This window comes from Pan troglodytes, chromosome 9 (genome assembly GCF_028858775.2).
Source record: "Pan troglodytes isolate AG18354 chromosome 9, NHGRI_mPanTro3-v2.0_pri, whole genome shotgun sequence".
NCBI lineage: Eukaryota > Metazoa > Chordata > Mammalia > Primates > Hominidae > Pan > Pan troglodytes.
This window is the reverse complement of record NC_072407.2, coordinates 128142846-128158325: the sequence shown is the minus strand read 5'-3', so window position 1 is coordinate 128158325 and position 15480 is coordinate 128142846. Positions and strand designations below refer to the sequence as shown.

Genomic DNA, 15480 nt, shown 5'->3' with positions numbered 1-15480 from the left:
CATGAAGAGGTACAAAAAAGTCACTCAAGTTCACTTCATTCATTCATTCATCGTTACACAATTACTTTCGAGTTCACATTCAAGTGTACAACATTTTAGACAGATATAATGGATTAAAAATAATTGAATAAAAACCCATCATAGGTTTAGTTATATATAAAACCCAGTTATCAGAGTAGGAACTAAAGAAGGATTTATGAATAAGCTTGTGGCTGGGCACGGTGGCTCATGCCTGTAATCCCAGCACTTTGGGAGGCCAAGCAGGTGGATCATCTGAGGTCAGGAGTTCAAGACCAGCCTGGCCAACATAGCAAAACCCCATCTCTACTAACACTACAAAAATCAGCTGGGCATGGTGGTGGGTGCCTGTAGTCCCAGCTATTCGAGAGGCTGAGGCAGGACAATCGCTTGAACCCGGGAGGCGGAGGTTGCAGTGAGACAAGATCATGCCACTGCCCTCCAGCCTGGGTGACAGAGCCAGACTCAGTCTCAAAAAAAAAAAAAAAAAAAAAGAAGCAGCTTGTATTGTTTGAGAGCATTCAATTTCTCTCTTTCAATTTATCATTCAACAGTTAATAAATTTAAGTCTACAAAATGCTAGCTAGGTGGTTTTTTTTTTGGACGGGGTCTCACTGTTGCCCAGGCACGATCATAGCTCATTGCAGCCTCCACCATCAGGCTTGGTGATCCTCCCTCAGCCTCTCAGGTAGCTGGGACTACAGGCGCATATCACCATGCCTGGCTAATTTTTTGTAGACACGGGGTTTCACCACGTTGTCCAGGTTGGCCTTGAACTCCCAGGCTCAAGTGATCCACCTGCCTCAGCCCTCCCAAAGTCCTTCAGTTACAGGTGTGAGCCACTGCACCTGGCCAATGCTGGGTTCTTGACCTTCCTATTTAAAATGGCAACAGAACTGGAGGCCAAAAAAGGTAGTTGCATTTCCTTTTAAAGAAAAAGAGAGTAGACTAGTAGATTTGGGGGTGATCTATATGCAGTCCTGCCTGGGGGAAGGAGAGAAAAGGCCTGTTAAATTTCTGAAGGGCCTTTCTAACTCACAGTGATAGGAACTTGTACCATGTTCCTTTTTGGCTGTGAGAAGAATGTAGACTATTTTTTGCCTTCCATGCTTCTGAACATTTTATTTAGTAATCTTCTTCTTTTTCTTTTTTTTGAGACAGAGTCTCACTCTGTCACCCAGGCTGGAGGGCAGTGGTGCAATCTCAGCTCACTGCAACCTCCATCTCCTTGGGTTCAAGCAATTCTCCTGCTTCAGCCTCCCAAATAGCTAGGATTATAAGCGCCCACCACCACGCCCAGCTAATTTTTGTATTTTTAGTAAAGACAGGGTTCCACCATGTTGGCCAGGCTGGTCTCGAACTCCTGACCTCAAATGATCTGCCTGCCTTGGCCTCCCAAAGTGCTGGGATTACAGGTCTTTAGTAATCTTACTTCACTCCAACCTCATAGAAAACTAAGCTGGAAACAACGAACAGCAACTCACAAAAGAGGATTCAAACTGACCAACCATGACAAATTGGGAAAGGAATCAATCTGAAGCTTAAGAAACTACAAAAGGACACTCTACTTACAAAAAATAAAATTCAGAAACAACATGGGAAAGGATTAGCTGTGGGCAAGTATGACTGGAACAGCTCTAGCGATCTCACTGGAGAAACTGGGTGTGGCTCTTTATAAAAAGTATTGTGCATGTGAAACCAAGACAATGCTGATGCTCTACACCCACAGAATACACGTGATGTACACACAACTTGGGCAATATTCTACTATAGTGGGTATTGATTATGACCTTATGAAAGTAGTGTGCCAAATTTAAGATTGGAAACTTAGGGAACAAATGGAAAATTTCACTGTGTCAAAGAACAGAAAATGTGGATTGCCAAATAAAAAATTGAAAAGGATCTGGTGGTACTGAGCTCGAAAGAAACAAGGGACCTGAGAAAAGCTGCTCTTAAAAGGCAGTTCCCCCTAAGCCCACAATCGCTGCCTCTCTTAAGATGCCAAGTGCACTTGGCAACTTTGCCATCCTCTGCTGCAAAGTAGAGCCTTTTGGCTTCTAATCTGGAGATCTAGAAATTGGAATGGCAAAAGTCTTCAGTTTCTTATTCACATAGAAGAGATCTTGTTTGCTCAGCTGCCCTATGAACTGAATTTAAGGAACATTTGCATTATTTTGGAATTACCTAATTTGAGTTAAGACATGAGTCTGGGTGTTTATAGGTTACCATCTGCAGAGCATTCATGGGATGGGAGATCTCTGCCTAATTATTCATCTGTTTTGGCTTATGAACTTTTTGAAACTGACTGAGGAGAAACGCATTCCTAGAAAGCCAAGATATTCTCACATACCCTCCCTCCAGCTACGCTGGCCTCTTCACTGTTCCTCAAACAGGCCTGGTACACCCCGACCTTGGGCTTTTCCTTTGCATAGATCATTCCTTCTGCCTGGAATGTTCTTTCTCTATGTATCTGCACAGGTTTCCATGCCTTTACTCAGATTGTACCTTCTCAATGATGCTACTCTAACCATTCTATTTAAAATTATACCCTCCACCATGTTAGCTGTTCTACTTTTTATTTCACAGCACACAGCACCCTCTAACATACCAATTATATTTATTAGTACTATGACTCTACTAATTTTTTTTTTTTTTTTTTTTTGAGACAGGGTCTCGCTCTGTCACCCAGGCTGGAACATGGTGGCATGATCATGGCTCACTGTAGCCTTGACCTCCACGGGGCTCAAGCAATCCTCCCATCTTAGCCTCCCAGTGCTACAGGTGCATGCCACCATACCCGGCTAATTTCTTTGTATTTTGTAGAGACAGGGTTTTGTCACGTTGCTCAGGCTGGTCTCAAACACCTGGACTCAAGCAATCCACCTGCCTCACTCTCCCAAAGTGCTGGGATTAGAGGCGAGAGTCACTGGACCTGGCCCTAATTATATTTATTGTTATCTGCCTCCTCCACTAGAATGTAAGTCCCCCAAAGACAGGGGTCCTTTGCCTGTTTAGTTTATGGATATAGTCTAAAAGTGCAGAACAGTGCCTGCCACACAGTAGGCATTCAGATATTTATTTCACAAACTAACTCAAACGAAAGAACACCCTGTAACTGCTTTTAATAAGGACCATAAAAAACCATGTTAGTTTTTAAATGGAACAAATGGGAAAACTGTGTACACAAATAAATCAATATTCAGACTATCATTTTTTGGATATGCCAATCGTCCTAACAGTGAATGTAGTCTGATTCTAGCAGGCAGAAGAAAACTTCAACTTAAGGTTCCAAGACCATTGTCTGGCACCAAAACATTTTATATATAAATCACTTTATAACTCAAGTCTCTGATGTCTACTCTGTAAACTGGTTTTTAAGGGTTGATTCTTAGGGGAAGAACTATTTCTGGCAAATGATTCAAGGGCATCAGTACTTTGAGCTAAGAAATCAGTTTCTCTTATTTTACATATTAAATCTATCTAAAATACAATTAGAGAAAAAAGAAAAGCTTATGTAGCAGCAAAAGATTTTTTTTTTTTTTTCGCTCTTTCGCCCAGGCTGGAGTGCAGTGGCGATCTCGGCTCACTGCAAGCTCCGCCTCCCGGGTTGACGCCATTCTCCTGCCTCAGCCTCCCGAGTAGCTGGGACTACAGGCGCCCGCCACCACACCCGGCTAATTTTTTGTATTTTTAGTAGAGATGGGGTTTCACCGTGTTAGCCAGGATGGTTTTGATCTCCTGACCTCGTGATCTGCCCGCCTCAGCTCCCAAAATGCTGGGATTACAGGTGTGAGCCACCACACCCGGCCCCAGCAAAAGAAATTTCAAAACACAAATTGGGTTAAGTCATGTTTGAATCATTCCATGGCTTCTCACTGTGTTTAATAACATACTCCTCATCGTGGCTACGAGACCTGGCATGATCCAGTGTCCGGCATCCACACAACATCCATCCAGCCCCCTCCCTCCCTCACTGCGCTCTTGAGGCACACAGGCCTCTTTCAGTTGCTTGAACACCCCCCCTCCCCCGCTCCACCTCAAGTTCCCAGCTGCAGCCTTTCCTCAGAGTGATATTCTGCAAGGGCCTCCCCACACCCTCCTCCTTGGCATCTCAATTTAAATGTTACCATCTGTAGCCTGGTTTTCCACTCCCTTTACCCCAAGTTCTTCATTTATACTTCATCTCCTAGTTTGTATCTCACAGTACTTACAATTATTGGCCTCTCCCACAAGAATAAAAGCCCTTCTAGGGTGAGTACAGTGTCTAATTTATTTATCATCCTATCCCCATCCCATAGCATAGTTCCTGTTGTAAAGTGTGTATACGGTGCAGAAGAAGTTCAAACATTCGCTGATCGAATGAGTGTGTATCTACCATTAATTAAAGTCTAAGGGATCAACTGATATTTCTAATTTTCTGAGCTGCAAAAATTAGGATGAATTTGGGAAGGTTGTAGTATTTTCTCTCATCCAAACAAATACCTTCCGTGCTGATATCCACCACTCACCTGTTTAAAGCTGTTCATCCCTAAACAGAAAGATTCTCACCTGCTTTGGAGGAGTTTTTCTTTTAGTTTTTCCTTCCTAACAACAAGAAATTAGGATCACACAGTACTTTTGTTGAAAGTCTATAGATTTGTTTCATAAAACAAAGCTACATGCACTTTCCTCTCAGTCCACTTCCATTTGTAGTTCTCCTGTGGCCTAGCCATGATTATATTCTGTATATGCTTGTAGAATTTTAAAATGCTAGGAACTGAATTCATCACAGATGACTACATCTTCACGTTCAAATATCTGTTAAACATCCAGCACTGTGCTAAGAATATTAGTATTGCTGCATCCAGTTCTCCTCCACCAAACACTACATAGCATTGACAGTAAGCCAGGCACTGTTTTCCACACTTCACAAATATCTGCTCTTCTGTGAGGTAGATGCTATTATCATCTCATATCATAAATGGTATAGACAATGAAACAGAAGCACACAGATGTTAAGCAGCTTGTTAAAGGTCACACGACTATTACACATTAGACATGGAGTCAGGGTTCATGTTGTTAAGACACAAAACAATACCATCTCACAAAAATGAACAAGCCGTGGGCCACACTCTTAACAAGTCTACACCTTTGGAGAAACAGAACTATAAACAAATCTTTACAACATGTTTGTGCCAAGTTTCACATGCCTGGATGAGGTACCAAGGAGATGAGCACTTCTGCTTGAGGAAAATCAAGGAAAGCTTTATGGGAGATAAATACCCTTATGGCAAAATTCAATGAAATTGTTGGTGTTTATCTTCCTCTGCCTCCTGAAACACCCAACACTGAAGTCCATCTCGCCTTTTCCCGGTTTTCCTCCCTCCCCTCTAGTGGGAGGTCTTCCCTGTTTCCTAAATGCTGAGGATCCACAGGGTTCTCCAGTCTATTCCCTTTACATACTCCCTTCCCTTCCCACCCCATTCACCCCTAGATCTTAAAATACCAACTAAACGCTAAGGACTCCCAAAACGCTACCTTCAGTTCAGATCTCGGTGGTGCTTCAGGCCCAGGAGATAGCCATGTAAGTTTCAGTCAGGCAGCCCTTCAATATTGAAAGGTACTTTCAGACTGTACTTCATACTTAAAAGCCAAAAAACCGTTCAACAACCTGCTCCTTATCCTAAGTTATACAGATCTCTGAATAGTAGAAATAAGCTATGTGATAATATTTATAGGCCATTATTTCTTTCTTTCTGTTTTAAGCACCAACATATGTATTTACTGATTTTGGAAAAACTGTCATATACTTCAGAATAATGTATTCGGATCATTTCTAAACAAGAGAATATGAACCAAAGGGAACCCAGGGAAGAAAGTAAATCTGTAACCTTAAACTAGCATGATATTCTTTTCAGGATATTCTCTTTTTCCTAATAAAAATTAGCCAAAAATTAATATTCTTTTTCTTTGAGATGGAGTCTTACTCTGTCACCCAGGCTGGAGTGCAATGGCTTGATCTCAGCTCACTGCAGCCTCTGCCTCCCGGGTTCAAGCTATTCTCCTGCCTCAGGCTCCCCAGTAGCTGGGACTACAGGCCCACGCCACCATGTTTGGCTAATTTTTGTATTTTTAGTAGAGACAGGGTTTCACTATGTTGGCCAGGCTGGTTTCAAACTCCTGGCCTCAAGTGATCCACATGCCTTGGCCTCTCAAAGTGGTGGGATTACAGGCACGAGCCACTGCGCCCGGCCTACTATTCTCTTTGATCTGAAGAAGAACTGAGAGCTGAAAAGCACTGTTTAGATCTGAAATAAGAATCTGAAAGCTCTTTAAAAAAAAAAGGCATTATTTGTCACAGAAGCCATCAGAACAACTACAAAGACCAGGTTTCTTAGGAGAAATAGCTCTAAAAACATTGTTTTGCCAAGCAGGTAGCATCAGTCTTTTTTGTTTGAGACAGTCTTGCTCTGTTCCCCAGGACGGCAAGATCATGGTTCACTGCAGCATCAAACTCTGGGGCTCAAGGGATCCTCCTATCTCAGCCTCCTAAGCAGCTGGGACTACAGGTGCGCACCACCACACCTGGTTAATTTTTAAATTTTGTTGTAGAGATGGGCTCTTGCTATGTTGACCAGGCTGATCTTGAACTCCTGGCCTTGTCAAGCAATCCTCTTGCCCTGGCCTCCCAAAGTGTTGGGATTACAGGCATGGGCCACCAAGCCCAGCCAAGCATCAGTCTTAAAAAAAAAGCGGCCAGTGAAAACAATTGAGGGTATTAAAAAAAAAGAGAGAGAGAAAACAGAAAGCAGGTTAGGGAGACTAAAAACATACTTTCATAAGGAAGTGAAGGAGGTCAGTGGAAGACCAAGGAGGACTCCCAGGGAGCAGCCAGAAAGCTGGGCAGCCTGGGCCCAAGGGAGGCAGGTGGAGACTTCATTCAGAAAAAGAGAGCACCTTTCCCCCAGATTTGAAAGTAACAGATCACTGCAGGAAATATGCAGAAAGAGCAAAATGAAGCCCCCCTTCCTCCAACGTGGAGCTAACCACTGCTGACATTCGGATTTATGTGGAGAAAAGCAGTTTTTAAGAGGAACTCTCGGAATAAGTCTGAGTATCTTGGGTTCATGTTCATATCAATTCTAAAAACTTCATTCATTATAGTTTGCCCCTGCTTTCACACCATAAATCTCCATACATATAAACCCCCTTTAAAAAAAATTCTTCCTTCAATGTCTTATTAAAATTAACTTAAAAAAAAAAAACTCAAGCAGCTCGAGCTGCTTGAGTTTTTTTTTTTTAAGTTAATTTTAATAAGTACAGTAGTGCATGTTTTCTGCAGTAGAAGAAAGAAAGAAGCAGTCTATTTCTAGTGGCTGGGGGTAGGGAGGTGCTGGGGAAGAGCAGGAACCTAGGAAGAGTCAGCAGAGGGTAGCCGCGCCCCCCATGGACGAGACTCCTGAGGAATCCATAAAACTGCGAAGTACTAAGTTCTGGCAACAGATCTCAAACCTGCTCCTTAGCAAGAGAGCTAAAAAGAGAGTGTTTCTTATGTACTCTGTTAATTTGACTCTTAAGGCATATAAACAATAGGGAGACCCTGTCTCTACAAAAATAAAAAACTTAGCCAGATGTGGTGGCATATGCCTATGGTCCCAGCTACTTGGGAGGCTGAGGTGGGAGGATTGCTTGAACCCAGGAGGTCGAGGCTGCAGTGAGTCATGATCATGCCCACTCCAGTCTGGGCAACAGAGAGAGACTCTCAAAAAAAAAAAAAAAAAAAAAAAGATAAACAAGAGCTGAAGGATAAGCTTCCAAAATAAACGAGGAAAACAAGAAATCTGTGCTTTTCCTTATGTGATATTCCTGTGCTGCATTCCATGACACTAAGAATATAAAACTTGATAACTTCTGTCCTTACGTGTTTACTTCTTAATCTTTTTCAAAGTACCCTATTAAAATGGCAACAGAGGAGTTTTTCTTTTTTCAAGGTATAAAACCAAGAATGTGAGGTGCAGGAGATAAGCATTCAATTTTTCAATGAATTTTTGGAGATGGAAAGCAAGCTTTAAATGCAGATCTGAAAATACGGATTGGCATAAAGTCTATTTAACTAATGCGCAAATTCTCTTCCTCACCTCCTATTTTCATCTATTTTCTCCACCCCCAAATCCAGAGGTTTAAAGAAAAATGAACTGAAATCTGAAATGGGTCTGGAGTAAAATACATCAGCAGGAGCAATGAAGAACTGAAAATACAGATTATGTCAAAAGATGCATACTAAAAGGTTCTCCAAGCCTCCATCCTTGTCCCAGCAACCAATGCACTGTCAGCTAAAGAAATATTAGCAAACATATACATTTGTACAAACATACACACAAAATCCATATATACCAGCCACCCTATAGTAATGGCCACCACCCAACAAGACCCACGCTGGGAACTTAAAATAACAAAAAACAAAACAGAAATGAACAGTCAGAATCATGAGACATTCAAAGAAATCCCACAATAAAATAATTCATTTATTCCTTAAATTATTAAGCATCTATTCATCGCCAGGCACTGTTTCAGAGGCTGGAATTATAGAGGTAAACAAAAAAAACCCAAAATCCCTACCCTCATAGAATGTTTATTTTAGTGGTGAGGGAAACAAGTAAATAAATATGTGGGATGCTAGATGGTGGGAAATGCTTCTGGAGAGAAACAAAGCAGAGAAGTGAGATGGGGGTCTGCACTTCTCAATCCAGTGCTCTCTTCACTGAGGTGACATTTAAGGAAAGACTTGTGGATTCATCCAAAGTGAGGTGTGGGAGCAAGTCGCTGGATATCTGAGGGAAGACACATCCAGACAGAGGCACAGGTGCAAAGGCCCACATCACCTGGAGGAAGTGGAGCCCGTGCAGAGAGGAAGAAAACTCAAATACTCCAGCGGGCCCTCTGAGCCCACCATATCCACATAACAAGAATGGATATTACAAAAAGGTATCAAAGAAAAATTAAAGATTGAGCGAAAAATCACAGAAATAGTACAAGAAAACATCCCGCAACTAGAGGACGTGAATTTCCAGAATCAAAACCGTCTGTGAGAAGCCAGCACAACAGCTGAGTAAAAGACCCATACCCTGGTGTTAATACACATCATAAAACTGCAGAACACCAGAGACAGAGAATATCCTCAAAGCTTCCAGAAGGGGAGAAAACAAACAAAATACGGTCACGTAAGAAGGATTTAAATCACCACGTCTCTAGAGCAATTACAGATGCCTTCAACATTCTGAGAGAACCTTATTTCCAATCTAGAATTATACAACTGCCAAACTATCAAATAAGTGTGGGGGAAAAACCAGGTCATTCAAATACTTCTTAGAAATAACTGAAGTATATGCTTTTAAAAAATAAAGACATAAGCCCAGAAAGAGGAAGATACGGTTCCTGCACAGGAAAGGGCAGGTCCAGGAGGACCCCAGGCAGCAGTTCTTGAGAGCAACAGTAAAGGCAGGAGGAGGAGGGGGCAGGGCTCCAATAAACAGGTGATACATTTGAGCTCACAGAAAATGTTACTGATAAGAATGTGACAAATATATTGGAGCATTTGGGAAAAAAATTAACAGTAGGTACATGAAAAACACAGGTGAAAGCCAACCTACACACCAGGAGGAACACACTGTAATAGATCATCCAGCTCAACAGTGAACAGTATTTGACAGAGGTGTAAGTACATAAAAGCTACCTGTTTTAGCAAAAAATTACAATAGAACTATATTAGGGGATAGAGGGCATGGAAAAATAGGAAAGTGGTGGGATGCAAGAGCTAAATACGAATCTATCGCAACAAGAAATCAACAGGCCAAACATGAGGGGAAAACCAAGAAAGAATAACAAACCAACTATTTAGCAACAAGAAGATACAGCAGACTCTCAAAAAAAGTCTTTTTGTTCAACATCGTTTTTTCATAACATTGATGAGAGAATGATTCCTGGCTGAGGCCACCCGTTTGTGTGGAGTTGGCATGCTCTCCCCATGTCTGTGTGGGTTTTCTCCAGGTATTCTGCTTTCCTCCCACGTCTCAAAGATGTGCCTGCTAGGTTAGCTGGTGTGTCTAGATGGTCCCTGTGTTTGTGTGTGTGTGCATGCACACCCTATGGCATAGACAGCGTCCTGTCCAGGGCTGGTGCCTGCCTTGTGCCCTGAGCTGCCAGCATAGGCTCCAGCCACCTGTGAGCCTGAGCTGGAAAATGAATGAATGAATACAAATTACCGGCAAATAAAAATCTGCAAAGTCTATGGTAATCATCCAAATGCACAACAATAAATGATGTGGCACAAAAGCTCTCAGCGAGCCTGCCCTATTGGTGATTGATTGCTTTGGAAATGAGTATGGTGGTAGGAAATGCTTCTGACAATTTTCACTTTGCACACATTTATTCCTTGATTTAACCCACCACCACTATGACTGCAGTAACTCACTGACTCACCAAAAAGTGGGTGAAAATCTTACTTGTGTCAGTGTTTCATATTAGAAATGTTTGGGTCTTTATTTAGAAATTGGGTATGTTTTTGTGACCAGAAAAACGCCATAGAAACCATATGGTAAAACTGGTTTTGTTATATCATGTTTCAAGAATACTGACGGTGTTGACCACTTACTGTAAAGACAGAGGAAAAGAGGAAAACAACTGAGTGGTTGCCTCTATAGAATGGGACTTTGAGGTAGGGAGGGCAGAGAAACGGTTTTTGTTTTGTTGGGTTTTTTTTTGATGACAGAGTCTTGCTCTGTCACCTAGGCTGGAGTGCAATGGTGCGACCTCGACTCACCGCAACCTCCATCTCTCCAGTTCCAGCGATTCTCCTACCTCAGCCTCCCAAGTAGCTGGGATTACAGGCACACGGCACCATGCTCAGCTAATTTTAGTATTTTTAGTAGAGATTGGGTTTCACCATGTTGGCCAGGCTGGTCTTGAACTCCTGACCTCAGGCAATCCACCTGCCTCAGCCTCCCAAAGTGCTGGGATTACAGGTATGAGCCACTGGACCTGGCCTGAGAAACTGTTTTTTAGTTCCAAATCTTTTATTACTATTTGACTTTTAAACTGTATTACACAAATTACTTTTTCTTTCTTGAGATGGGTCTGTCTCTGTCACCCAGGCTGGAGTGCAGTACTGCAATCACGGTTCACTGCAGCTGCAGCCTTGAATTCCCGGGCTCAAATGATCCTCCCACCTCAGCCTCAAGGGTTAGTTAGGACCATAGGTGCGTCACCATGCCCAGCTAATTTTGTGATTTTCTGTAGAGACTAGGTCTTGCTATGTTGCCCAGGCGATCTCAAACTCCTAGGCTCAAAAGATCCTCCCCGCTAGGCCTCCCAAAGTGCTGGGATTAAGGTGTGAGCCACGCACCCCACCCCCATTTAGGAAATTTTTTTTTTTTTTTTTTTGAGACGGAGTCTCATACTTTCACCCAGGCTGGAATGCAGTGGCGCGATCTTGGCTCACTGCAAGCTCTGCCTCCTGGGTTCACGCCACTCTCCTGCCTCAGCCTCCCGAGTAGCTGGGACTACAGGTGCCTGCCACCACGCCCGGCTAATTTTTGTATTTTTAGTAGAGACAGGGTTTCACCGTGTTAGCCAGGATGCTCTCCATCTCCTGACCTCGTGATCCGCCCACCTCGGCCTCCCAAAGTGCTAGGATTACAGGCGTGAGCCACCGCACCCGGCCAGAAATCTTAAAAGTATATTCCAACACCACTCAATGAAGTAACCTCCAAATATAAACATTAGCTCAGTGCAAAAAGTTAAATTCTGGGGACAAGAGCAGAATCCAGTTTCTTAGTATCAATGCTAAATGTATTCAAGATAAATCTGAAATAAATCCCACTAATTCGGGCTGAAAGAGAAGTACTTCAGTATCAGTGGAAAATCTTCATAGACTAGAAACAGAGTTGCAAAAATCTTTTAAATGACAAAAAACTGAAGCCCAAATTATTTGTTCAAGTACACAGCGGCTGAACTGGAACTAGTCCCACATCTCCTGGCTCCCAATGACTGTACTTTCCAGGGCACCTCCCAAGAGTTCCTGCTAATTGCCTCCTTTAATCTCTCTAAAACCATAAAACAATGTCCAAGTACTTCCCGCTCTTCAAGGAAATGGAATCGCTGGTTAATCTGCAACTAGCAAATCACAGTTTGAGGAGGTGTAACTTAACTTTATGCCACTAATTAACCTTAAATTTGTGATAAACGCAAGTTCCTTTATTAGTTAGTCCTTGTTTGTTTATACTTGCGAAATACTAATGCAGCCTTTTTGTTCCTGAATAGACTAGGAAATATCTTTAAAAAGAAACCATCAAGTTCTTCTTTATATGGTTACTTTAGGGGCACATATTATGATATATCAAAATCAATGTAAATAAGGCATGTTTGAACAGAGCCGTACTCTGCAAGAATGAAGAAATCACTAATAGAATTTCCTTCCTTGTTCTAAGAAAACATTTAGACAAGAGGAGTTCCCAACAAATGGACTGTGACATTGGCGCAGAAGTGGAAAAGTGAACTGCCTAAAAAAGGACCAGTTGAATGAGGAACAGGGAGGAGGCAATACAGAGGTGAAAAAAAAAAAAAAAAACAAAAACAAAAAACAGAAACAAAAGAGTTTTTTGCAGTGGCAGTATTGCAGCCAATGAGGTTTATCTGAGGGGTGATTATTGCTCTTTGAAAATTGAAAAAAAAAAAAAAAAGACATGACATTTGCATACATTCTTTTTTTTTTTTTTTTTTTGAGATGGAGTCTTGCTCTGTTGCCCAGACTGGAGTGCAGTGATGCGATCTCGGCTCACTGCAAGCTCCGCCTCCCGGGTTCACGCCATTCTCCCGCCTCAGCCTCCCGAGTAGCTGGGATTACAGGCGCCTGGCTAATTTTTTTTTTTTTTTTTTTTTTGTATTTTTAGTAGAGACGGGGGTTTCACCATGTTAGCCAGGATGGTCTCGATCTCCTGACCTCGTGATCCGCCCGCCTCAGCCTCCCAAAGTGCTGGGATTACAGGCGTGGGCCACCGCGCCCGGCCACATAAATTCTTTATACTGAGAACAACTCTACTTTAAATCACCAAGTGCCTAGACTCACCGGAGAAATATTAAGGATGTCATAACTTATGTACCCATACTGGCTAAAGCTGTACTGTCATACCAAACAAAAACTTTGAATTCTTTACATTTCTCTACAAAGTTTCAACAAGACAAACCTAAAAGTTCCTTCTCCAGAAAAAAGAGACCAATATTTTTATTCTTAGTCACTAAGTGTGTGCTTTGAGTTAACCTGAAACCCTAGAGCATAAGCTCTGTGTCACTAGCAATGACATTTGAGTTGGTTCTTCATTTTGTTTCCCGCCACAGAAGGCCAACTCTGCAAGAACAGGTGTAGTTTCTTGAATGCCATAAGGTTAGGGTAGAAACAGGCTCTCCCATCCCCGACACAAAACCATAAAAGTCCTGTACCCAAAACAAGTTTTTAATTAATGTAATGATATGAATTTAAGTCCCGATGTCAAAACTTCAGGGTCCTTGGAAAAGGGAGCTTCAAGTATCTAAGTAATATGTGATGTTCAAGTGAAATTAGAACCTAGGTCTGGAGCATGGAAGGTAATAATTCTTTTAGGGTGGAATTTCTCAACTTTTATAGACCTCTGTCCTACTGGTAAATTTGCAGGGGGTGGGTGGGAACAGGAGAAACAGATGTTTCCCAATCTCCCTTGGAAATCTTTGCATTTGTATCTGGATCTGCATTTACACCTGCCTTATAAGAGAAACGTACACAAACCTTGCTTCTTTCCTACTTTACAAATACATCTGCCTCTACCTTCATTCTTCAGGCCAAACATTGACAGAAATAAGACAATTCAAAATGTTCAGACACACCTAGCATACATTTATGATGCACTTCAGCCATCTAACAGATATTGTGAGTTTACTATGTGCCAGGTGAGTGGATTAAAAAAAAAAAAATTCTTCCAGGGACTCACAGATCAACAGCAGCTGCCAAGAGTACGCCTTGACCTGCATAACTCAATTAATTCAAACTCAAAGGAGTTACAGTGTAGGGGAAAAAGACCAGACCTCATCACTGACCACCTAGATTGTAACTAGTTTTCCTACTATCAAACCCTTTCCTTCCCCACTATCAAACCCTTTCCTTCCCCATCTGTCCTGCATTCAACTGCCAGATTCATTTCCAGAATTCCACTTTCAAGGAGTCTCTCTGCCCTACTCGAAAAGCTTCAAAGACTCCCCACTACGTATCACCTCTAGTTCAAACTCTTCAACTTGAGTCTTCTATGAGTAGCTCCACCTGATCAACTTTGTTTCTTGTTGGTACGGCTCCCTTCTGCCAAACCCTTTAGGAGGTGTAGAACCCAAATCTAATTCAACTACCTATTCTCTAATAACTCCTCAGGCAGCCTTCATTCCAAGCAGTCTTAAAAAATTGTTCCTTCTATCGTCACAGATCCATTAGTTTTCAGGACATTCTTTCTGAACTCAGCATAAGCTTTCCTCTTAACAAATGGCAGGTATATCCCAAGTTATTTTTAACACTACCATCCCAAACAGATGTTTATCTTCCCAGCCACCCCTGAGTGAAATCAGAGGGAGTCGCCTGCAGTTCGGGCAAGGGAATCCCAACATCGCATCTCGTGAGAGGAGGTATGGTGTGGTTGCAAACTATGGAGAGGAAAAATAAAGGAAACAGGAAAAGTGAAGGTCTGTGCTCCGTACTTTCAGCTTTTTCTTTAGGAGGAGTAGGGAAGGTAGGGAGGAGACCCCCAAGAAATGAATTCTTGAGGAAGGGCAGAAAAAACACTCACAGTGCTTCCTAAGTAGGAAATAGGTGCTGGGGGCCCTGGATAAGGGAAGGGGCCGTCATCCTTAGGAGAAGGGTACGGGTTACAACGCGAAACAAAGAGGCTGGGAGTTGGAAGATGAAGGGTGGAGAGACTACAGAGATCCGGGCATCCGATCAAGAGGGTCCCCGACGCGTCCCGCAGGGGACTGGCGGATCACCGGAGATTCAGTGGCTAAGAGGGACGGCGTCGGTGCCTAGGAGGGCTCTGGGGCGAGCGTTTATGGGACATCGCTCCTAAGGGGGCGCGGGGGCGGGGAGGAGTTTTTGAGTGGGATCGTGTACCAAAAGGAGAAACGTTTCTCAGACCAGTGCTCTTCTTGAACGGAAATCCCGGGGACGCAGAAAACGTTAAACCGTTGAGGCACCGGCATTTCCCAGCCCCAGCCCGGCTTCCCTACACACTCACCGAGTCTCCTCCAAACGCCACTGCTCCAGCTGCAGCTACCGGCCGGCGCAGCCGCACTGAGCGCGCACCGTCCCCACGTGACTCGCCCAGGCCCCACCCCGCACCACATGACCTGCAGGGCCCCCCCACTCCCGCCTCATTGTAGTCGCCCTTCTCCACGTGGTCTTGGCTCGCCCCGCCC

General features: G+C 43.0%; 1 protein-coding gene and 1 non-coding gene across 17 annotated transcripts in view; one reads left to right on the top strand and one right to left on the bottom strand.

The window, feature by feature from the left end:
• Positions 1-15466, bottom strand: part of FAM118B (family with sequence similarity 118 member B) — a 51416-nt gene extending 35950 nt beyond the window's left edge. For 6 of the 16 annotated variants that reach the window (XM_016919873.4, XM_016919875.4, XM_016919877.4 and 3 more), the window contains exon 1: positions 15300-15390. The gene's annotated coding sequence lies outside the window, so the exon portion shown is untranslated. 16 annotated transcript variants of the gene reach the window in all.
• Positions 12648-12793, top strand: LOC112204955 (U4 spliceosomal RNA). The gene has a single exon (XR_002938684.3). It is a non-coding gene; the product is annotated as a U4 spliceosomal RNA (small nuclear RNA).
• Positions 15467-15480: the final 14 nt, after the last annotated feature.